The following is a 7,811-nucleotide window of genomic DNA, read 5'->3' as shown; positions in this document are numbered from 1 at the left end:
TTTATTTAAACAAAATTTCCAATTGGTTTATTTGAAATATTATTATATTACTGTATATTAAAAACATAAATTATTGACTTAAGTTAGTTTAGGTTAGATTAAGATAGGTTAGATTAGGTAGGGTTGGTTAGGTTTGGTCATATATCTACATTAGTTTTTACTGAAATAAAAACAAATTAACTCATACATAGTGAAATGGATAGCTTTATCATTTCATAAGAAAAAATTAGAAAAATATATAAATTCAGGAAAACTTGGCTTATTAGGCAAATCGGGCCTTGCATAGTAGGCCAAGTATTATATATAATAAATACACACATAGATAAATAATGTTATTTCTGTGGGGAGCCCCTATGGCTTCCTGGAGCTATCAGGATAATATGCTATACATTACACCAGGGCTTTAGTCAATGGAGTTCTGCCTACCTGGGACCACGAGCCAGAACCTAGCCCCCTTCAGAGTGGCGCAGGGAGCAGTGGCCCTGGAAAAACCCCCAGTGGTTTGGAGTTTACCTTATCTGCCATTGACTGGAGTTAGGCACCCAGAAAGATAGGCATAACAAAACAGACCCCACAAGGTAAGAAAAATGCAAACGAAAGTCGAACAGAGAGGTAGAACTTTCTCAATTCCCAAGGAAACAAGCAAACATCACACCACACCGTCGCTTCGCGTGTCACTGCAGCTCCTCCATGGGACCCACCGCACCGGCAACCCAGCCTCAGTTCATTGGCTAAAGCGATCCAGGGTGGACATCATCTATGGCCTCAATTTCCAAGCAGAGTTTACCTTTGTGGTGCAGTGGCCAGGTGTCCCTGAAGTGTACCGGGGCTGCATGCACTTAGGGCGGCCTTCCCTAACTGCCCTGTGAGTACTACCTTTACTTGTCAGGGTTTTCTTCCCTGGTGCATTCGGGACGCCATTTCCATAGGGGTTTTTGCTGCTCTGCATTTTCCCCGCCCTTGAGGCCAGCTGGGGTTTTGTGGCCCTTGTTTGGCCATGGATAGGAAGTGGTGTTGTTGCTGGTTGGGGCATTAAGGTGTTGCGCAGTCAGCTTACCTATGCAGCGGCCGGTTCCTGTTTCCTCTGGGGACGTTGTACTTTTGCGGGGGTTTTCTTTTCATTTTTTTTTGTGTGCCTGGTGGGGGTCTGCCTAGAATGGGTATAGGATCACTTATATTATTTTGGTGGCCCTCTGCTAGGCCCCCCCATGATTGTACACATTGCAGGGGTTTCAGAGTTGTGATCTCCCCCTTGTTAGCTTTGGGTCAAACTGGTTAGAAACACCTTGCCTGGGCTTCCCGTAGCAGTCAGCCTACGGACCCTGGAAAACCCTGTCATGGCTCAGTGGACCTATCGATGCATCTTCCGAGTTCCAGCTTTCCTTGTGCGAGTTTGAAGGTTGCTGTGTGCCCTTGTCTCAGGAAGTGACAGTCACCGTTTTTCCCTCTGTCATGCTGCCTGTTGGGTCACTTACCTTTGACCTAGAGTCTTGCGAGTTGTGTTCACTACATGTTCTCCAGTTTACCCATTCTGATACCATTGATATTCGGGTACAGGCGGCATTTCGGATGACCGCTCTGTCTTAGGTCCAGCTTCTGTTAAGAGCTGAGTGCCTGGGTGGGGTCCCTGGATCTCAGGGGTGTGTAATGGCACATTCCCATTCATCCTGGGTTTGGGATGGGTTAGGTTCATGGTGGGGCATCCGACTTACCGCTTTTGTTGCCTTTTGGCTTGAATCAGGCACCTCGCATATTCACACGTACTACCCATGTCATGGTGACCCATCTGCATCTGCTAGGGGTTCAGATCCTGGCCTACCTCGATGAACAGCTTGTGAGGGCTCCCAGTCGGTCTGCTTGTCTGTTCGCTCCTTTCCTTTCTGTGTGATCCTTTCCCGGCTTGGGTTCAGGTTCCTGGTGAACTGGAGGAAGTCCCATCTGGTTCTGTCCCGGGTTCGAACCTGGCTGGGTTTTGTTTGGGACTTTCAGACCACTTTCATATCTCTCCCTCTGGGAACTTTGCTGCAGCTCCAGTCCCACCTTCTGCTGTTTCTGGAGGGAGGGGGTGGGGGATCCCAGGTCACTCGGCAGTTACTCGAGCGGTTGTGCTGGAGTCTGAACTTCGCCATGCTGGTCTACCCGTTGGGTCAGGTTTGGCTTCAGTGTCTGTTTCGGTTCCTTCGGGGACGCCCCTTCCACCTCTCTTGCGATTGCTGGGTTCGTCCTCCGGGTGTTCTTGCGTCAGTTGCTTCATCAGCGGCTTCCTCTTTTCGGGAGTTCAGTGTCTTGGCGCCTACCCGAGCTCTCACTTGATGTGTTCAAAGACATGTCGTCTTACGTCTGGGGTTTTTTGATCAGTGTCCACCAGGCCAGTCAGGGGCGGTGGGGTCCATCTTTCTGTCAGGCTCACAGCACATTGTGGATGTTCGCGGCGGTTTGGCTGTCCCTTTGGAGGGGTCGGGTCACTCGGGGTTTGACCATCCGGCTCCATTCGGACTGTTCTCCGGTAATTCATTTCCTGAACTGCTGGGGTTCCCTTCGGTCCTTGCCTTTTTGGGGCTGGTTCCTTCGAGTGGCTCGTCTGCTGGTTTCTTGGGGTTTGGCTCTCCATGTGGTTCATATCCAGGAAGTGTCCATCGTCCTAGCGGATGGCCTGTCTTGGTACGGTTCCCTGTCCACGGACTGGACGGTCGACGCCGACTCCTTCCATTGGCTCTGTCAGACGTACGGGCTTCTGGAGGTGGACTTCTTCGTGTCAGATTGGTCGCTGCATCTCACGATATATGTGGGGCCCTTCCCCGAATGCGGGGCTTCATGGTGGATGCCTTTCGGCAGGACTGGTTGAGGTGGGGGTTACCTGTGCCTCTTTTCCCAGTCCAGCTGTTGCTTCGGGTTCTGGCTCAGTTAAAGTCTTCCCACAGGAGAGTAGTCTTCTTGGCCCCTTGGTGGCTGGCCTAGCCTTGATTCAGGTGCTGCTTGCTCGGTGTGAGACCTGGGGTGTTTTCCGTGGCTCCGCCTCTTCTAGCGGATCGGACCTGTCATGTACAAGACTGGTTAGGTCTTCTCCTCCACTCTTTGCATCTGGTCATTCTGACGCGGGTTTATCACCATCTCTATGGTGATCAGATGGGTTCTTTGATGGTGTCCCACCTGCGAGCTGCATCTCAGCGACAGTATGAAGTTTCCTGGCATTCTTTTTTATATTTTCACTCTCTTTGTAGGATGTCTTCTATTTCTGGTTTGGTTGTTTTGTCCTTTCTTGGCTTTTCAGAACCGACACTTAATGCCCAATATTGTCGCCTAGTATCGTGCGGCGCAGGCAGAACCTGCCCGATATTTGGGCGGGTTCAGGTCGCCCGATATTTGGTTCCCATTCCTGCCCCTGGGCGTTTGTGTGTTGCTTTGGGTTGCAGATTGCAGCCAGTTGTCTCGCCTTCGAGTTGATGAGCATGTGGCAGCCGCCTCCCGGGTGAGTCCCTCTTTTACTTATCCTTGGTTATGTAGCTCTAGTGAGCCATGGGGTCTCCCCACAGAAAACCAGCATTGAATGTAATGAAACAAAATTTTCTGGGTGAGCCCCGGAGGCTCCCTGGCACCCTCCATTCCTCCGGTCGGCGGTTTTGTTTTTTGCTTTTGATGCTTAGCCTCTGAACTTAGGTTGGGTAGCCAGCGTGGTGGGTCTCGGGCTCCCCCTTCCCCCTCCCGTGGAAGTGGGGAGCTGCACAGACAAGTGACGTGACGGTGTGGTGTGACGTTTGCTTGCTTGATTGTTTCCTTGAGAATTGATGGAGTTCTACCTCTCTGTTCAGCTTTCCTTTTCATTTTGCTTTCCTTGTGGGGTCTGTTTTGTTATGCCTACCTTTCTGGGTGCCTAACCCCAGTCGATGGCAGATAAGGTAAACCCCCAACCACAGGGCGACTTTCCAGGACCATTGCTCCCTGCGCCTCTCTGAGGGTGCCAGGTTCTGGCTCGTGGTCCTCGGTAGGCAGAACTCCATTGACTAAAGCCCTGGTCTAATATATCCCATATTAGCTCGACAGCTCCAGGTAACCGTAGGGGCTCACCCAGAAAATGGCATTTCATTACAATCAATGCTGGTTTTTTAGGGTAGGGCCAATAATTTGCATCATTTTATGATGCTATTACAGTATGTACTAATGATATTTTATGATTACTGTACTTCTTATGGACTAAATTATTCAAATTCTGATAATAGTGTTTCAAATTTTGTATTTGGCACATTGAATCATTTTACATATACATTGATCTGGTTTTCTAGTATTTTATAAATATATTGTTAAAAATTTAAATTTAAGTGTGGAAGGACTTTGTTAGTGGAGTTAATCAGTGTTATTGCAGCTCAATTTTGACTACTGTATATACTGTAATTGGAAATCAGTTTTACACAGCTTAAGTAATACTGTAATTCTTAATAGACTGATAATTTACTGCTTTTGAGTATTGTTGACAGAAGTGTAAGTGAGGAGTATGTGTGCAGACTGTGTAACTTGGCAGTATTGTAATCCTTTAATATTGCAAGAGGCTCAAATGGTAATTTGAGTCAAAATTTATGTCCAGGGACCTATTACACCCACTTTTCTATTTATTTCCCTTAAATTTTAGTCAAGTTCTTTTTTCTAAATACAATATAAATGTGTGAAATTTTTTAATTAGAATTATGAATTATATAAAAGTCATTGGATTTGATGAAGTTGGTACAGCCAGTGTTAGATAAAATGACTACGTGGCATGCAGAGCTTGTATCACACAGACTTCCTTCACTTTGAACAACAATAATGACAACAACAAAAGACAGGGCTGGAAATGATATAAAAAGTTATATTGAAAAGATGCCGTGAATTTTCAAGAGTGTGGGAAAGTGTTTTGGTCATGCATGAGGTGCTTTACTATGAGAAGTGGGCTGTCCAGATGTCTCTGGGTAAAATGTTCAAATAGGAAGAAAAGAAAAGACTCCAAATGAGCTCAGAGAAGTAACCAGCACCACTCACTACAAGTAAGGTCTTGAAACTAATAAACCAGATCAGCACCCATGTAAGTTTTTATAAATTGTTGAAGCTCAGATTCAGGATATCAGTGTGGAAGTATTGGTTTGGCAATAAGGTGGTAGACAACTGGAATAGGTTGCCAACCATTCATAAAGGCAAATGGTATAGGCAGTTTTAAAAATAGACTTGATAGATACCTGGGGTGTTAGGGGTTGAATTCACATGGTAGACACTGTCCAGAATGGGCCAACAATCATGCTGTTGCAGACGATGAGTCACGGTAACATGGCTGAAGATATGATGACCAAACCACACACCAGAAGATGAGGAGATGACGACGTTTCGGTTCGTCCTGGACCAATATCAAGGCGATTAATAGTCATCTCTATAATGGTCCAGAACGGACCGAAACGTCATCGTCTCCTCATCTTCTGGTGTGTAGTTTGGTCATCAGATATGCTGTTTTTACTCCTATTGCTTATGTTCTTATGAACCTGGGAAATGGCCAAGAAGAATGAGTCCTTGTGTTTCTTTTCGATGAAAAGTTAGTCCAGCCTCTTTGAGAAATTATTTAAATATCATTCAGTCCACACCAAGCCACAACACACACACACACGCACTGTTAATACAGTATATCGTGTAAGAATGAATGTATTGTACTGACACTGTCTTACCATATTTATTTCAGTGATTTTTTACATACTGTACTATAATTAGAATTACGTTTTCTTCTCAGAAATACATACCTTCATTATACCACATTATACCATTGATTCTTAGGGAAAATTTTTGCTTTCAGTTGAAGTCCATATGTCTGATTCTATCCCAGACATAAGTACAGTATTCAATTTACTCAGTGAAGAACATACTTAGTTATAGTTCACTTGAGAGTAAGCTTTTTTAAATTATGTTTTGTCTGTAAGTGTTTTATGACCTAAATCATTCTATATGGCTATTAATTCAAAGCTTTATGACTGGTATAAAATAATTATACACTTGCATTTACAGATATATACTGCATTTGTTGCTTGAAAGAGATACTCTAACAAAATACAGTTACTACACGGATAGACTGATCAACAGCACAGTACAAGCTATATATATATTGATATAGAGAAACACCAAGTAGAAAGCAAACTTAACTGAAGGTAACATTACCTGTGAAGTCTTTATCAGATGATAAAGCCCTCCTGTTGCTTATGACAATCCTCACAGCGGATTGTCAGCTTCGATAAAGTCTTCTTCGTACTTGGTTGTTAGCACTTTTGTGCTCTGCTCAACCAAGTTATATATTGTATATATATTAAAAACCATAGAATATCCTAAAATTCCCCTTTCTCAAATTTCTTACCTATACATATTTTTTCTTGTAGCTGTGCATGGTTGTTGAGTGTTAGATTTTAAAATCAGTACAGTACAGGAAGTCCCCAACTTGCTAACATTCATCTTCAATCACCCAATGAACAGTCACTCTGAGAAGAGAGAAACATGTATACAGATAGATCGTACAAGTTTAGAGGCTGGAACATGAAAGAAAATAAGAAATTTGCCAATATAACGTGGCAAAAAAAAAAAAACAGAGGCTGCAAATGGTATCTCCTTTAGTGTTGCTCCAAATAGGTTTTTAATGATTTATGTAGATGCTTATAACAATAAAAAACAGCAGTTGGAGCCTTGGAAAAGCAATTGGGCATACTTAAAATTGTATAATTTTCATTTCATGCATTTTCATTCACCAGGAATCATGACACTACATTTCAAAAATTGTAGTTTAGAGGCTGGGGCATTACAAATATTGGGATATGCAAATGATTAAAAACTACAGTTAGGTTCTCCTGCTAGATATTCATCATATGATGGGCTAACCAAGTATTGGTTATTAGAGGAATGATAAGCATGTTTAGGTTAGGTCAGGTTGCCAAGTGCAGAATGGTATTTAGTTTTGGTTCAAATGAAAAAAGTTGCAATTAAACATATCTATCATTCAGCAAGTTAAAATCTTTGAGGAAATATATTTTTAGCCAAATTTGGCTTGTTAGGCAACTCGGCTATTAGGTATGTATACGCACTTTCAAAGTTCAGAATTGCTTTTAAATACTATATATGGATAGAGAAATAACTAAAGAAACTATTCAAGACATTTGTGGAACCAAACTTGAAATATGCAGCCATTGTATAGTGTCCATATCTCAAATAGCTTGTCAAAAACTGGAAAGGGTGCAGAGATATGCTATTAAATGGCTTCTGGAACTGAAAATGAACTATGGAAAGTGGCTAGAAGTGTTAAATATGCCAAAGCTAGAAGATAGATGATAACAATATGATTACTACATACAGAACTGTAACAGGAATTGGCAAAGAAGACAAGGAGGAATTTTGTTAACTTGCAACTTCCAGAATAAGAAAGAGACCATAGATTCTAGCTAAGGAAAGTTAGGTACCTAAAAACGTGTGAAAGTTCTCTTTTTTGTGGGGAGCCTCGTTGGCTCCCTGAAGCTATCAAACTGACGTGCCATATTAGTTTGGTGCCATCAGTCCTTGGAGTTCTATGCCTATCGGGGGAAACGAGCCAGAATCTGCCCCCCCCCCCCCCTCAGAGAGGCAAAGGGAGCAATGGCCATATGAGCACTCTACATTTAGAGTTTGTCTTGTCTGTCATGGACCAGTGAAGGCATCAAGAAAGGTAGGTGAACCAGTACAAACCTCTAACTGATTAGACTTGCAACCTATGTCCGAATAGAGCTAAAGAATGCCCCCAAAAGAAAATAAGGAAACAAGCAATCATCATCCAACTAGCGTTGGGC

The sequence above is a fragment of the Procambarus clarkii genome, chromosome 90 (genome assembly GCF_040958095.1).
Source record: "Procambarus clarkii isolate CNS0578487 chromosome 90, FALCON_Pclarkii_2.0, whole genome shotgun sequence".
Classification (NCBI taxonomy): domain Eukaryota; kingdom Metazoa; phylum Arthropoda; class Malacostraca; order Decapoda; family Cambaridae; genus Procambarus; species Procambarus clarkii.
Note: the sequence above shows the minus strand (reverse complement) of the source record.